Consider the following 2,503-nt stretch of genomic DNA (forward strand, 5'->3'; position numbering starts at 1 on the left):
GGAAAAAAAAAAAAAAAAAAAAAAAAAAAAAAAAGAATGGATTTGGAAGCGTGGTGGATCAATTTTTCTGTGCCATCACTTTACACTGGAGGATATTTCTGTTCTGTTCATTTTTCACAATGCATTTTATGTTGCTTGTTTGGGCTAGATTTTGGTTGTTTTGTCACTTCGATTTTCTCTCTTCTTTCGCAATTCCCAAGCTTATCAGCGCTAGAAAGACGGCTTTCATGGATGCTCAGTATTAGATGTATCTCTCAGTGCTGAGAATTTTTCAGAGTTTCAACCTTGCTACCATACCTTGATGTCTGAGCATTGGAGCTGAGCTGGGCCTGTTCTTCCAGTAGCCTTTACTACTGAATCTGTTAGAAAACACTTTCAGTAGACCTCTGATGGAATCTGGAAAATAATGACAGGAAGAAAATATACATCACTCCTAACTTCAGGTCTAGATACTCAGAGAATAACTACCTTGTTTACCATGGGCAAATATCTTTAGCGAGCTTTAGGAACTGTTCCCGCTTGTTCTTTTGATGTTGAAACAGGATCTCAGGTGTTTTTACCTTCTGAGAGGGTATTTGTTTATACAAAAGGCACATGAGGAGATGGCATGAGGTTTTTGAATGACTTGTCTATGAACATGTGTGAGCAGGTTACTGGCATAAGGAATTAGGTGTATTAGGAATCGATATATATTCTTTTTATTATTTTTTGTGTTATTTTTAAATAGATAAGTAGATGTAAAAACTTATTGACCCTCTTTTTTTGGATTAGAAAGTGAACATTTTCTCATTGTGGAATCAAATATTTGGAAAAGGGTAAATTAAAGAGAGCAATTTGAGATGGGAATGCTAAGCCTATTTCTATGCCAATAATAGATCCTACCTCATGGTTATATTTAAAAATTTCCTCAGCCTACTAGGAAGGGATGGAATTTATCAATTCAAATATTTCCATGACATCAGTTTTATATTTCTTCATCTGAATTTCACACCGTTGCTTCTAGCTAGAAGGAAATTTGTTTGGCTCTTTATTTATTTATTTATTTTTCCTTTTTGGTGTCCGGCAACGGATCGCAACCCTCAGTGTTGCGCCCGTACCGGACCGGGACCGGCAACGGGATCGCAACCCTCGGTGTTGCGCCCACACCTCGCTCAGCCAGTGAGCGGGAACCGGTCTGTATGTGGGATCCGAACCCTCGGCAGGAGCGCCGCTGCGCTCCCAAGTGGCGCACTGTAGCAGTGCGCCACCGGGCCAGCCCCTGTTTGGCTCTTTATTAAAAAATGTCAAAATGGCAAAAATTTCCATGGTCATTTCTATTTTTCTTTCTTCTGATAAGACTAAACTGGTTTGAAAGTTAATTTCCAAGTGATCTATTTTAAGTAAATTATTATTTCCTTAATTATTCCATGGTTTGCAGGTTTATGGTTTTTTAAAAAATTAAGTCCTATAGAAAACTCTTGTAACTTGCACTACCATCTTTGGAAATTAGATTCTTTCTTCTTTAAAAATCCTGCCATGTTTCTCTCCCATAGAGATTGAATTATTTGTTTGCCCCTTTTATTTTAAGGCAGACTATTCAATTTATTTCAGGCTGTTGATTCAATCATTGCATCCTCTATTATAAGTATGATTCAACTAAACCTATTATTATGACTTTTTTTTAACTCTTTCTTCCCTTTATTTTGGGGAATTGGATTGGTATGCTAATGCCTTTCTTTTCTAGGAGGGAGCGTTATTGTTCTTATGGTGAAGATCCCGAATTTATTTGGACATCTTTAGATATAATTTAATCGTTTTATGATGGTTGAACTTTTCTTTCCTATTCTGTGCCTTTCCCTTTCTATTCTTTTTTTTTAATTCATGATTCATATGTTATTGCTCATTTATCTTAAGGAGAATTCAAACATTGTTCATGTGTGATTCAGGCTTCTTTTGTACTGTAATAGGGAAAGCAGAAATAATTATTAGATGAAGTATATGCAAATGAAAACTAGAAGTTGAGATGGATGAGCTGATTTTTCTAAGTGTATTCAGAATGCCAGTATCAGGGCCAGAACCCAATTGCATTTCCTCTTATTTGAGGTTCTAGATTTGTTTGTTAGCTCTGTTGTCTTTCTCCACTGACCAGGTTTATTTTATTCTGAAAGAGATGGTGGCTGAGTAACAAAAGGAAACTTTTGTCTTAGAAATTTAAATCTTCCAGGACAGATTTTGTTGAAAGTCCATTGGCACTCTGAAGGAAAGGCATTAGAACTTTTCATCACTCATACATTAATTAACTATCTCAATAAAGCTGGGTGGATTTTTTTGTTTTTTGTCTTTTTGGGATTTTTTACCATTAGTGTAGTAAGGAAGATAGATCTTTAAACAGCTAACATTTCCAGGAAATGTGAAAATAAATATGAGCAAATGCATTTTCCCTGGAAACTCAGGGGAAAATGCATTTAAGGCCAGAGGACTAGGAGATGGGTCTATGAAGTAGATGGTATTGGAGCTGAATCTG

The sequence above is a fragment of the Galeopterus variegatus genome, unplaced genomic scaffold, assembly GCF_000696425.1.
Source record: "Galeopterus variegatus unplaced genomic scaffold, G_variegatus-3.0.2 Scaffold1675, whole genome shotgun sequence".
NCBI lineage: Eukaryota > Metazoa > Chordata > Mammalia > Dermoptera > Cynocephalidae > Galeopterus > Galeopterus variegatus.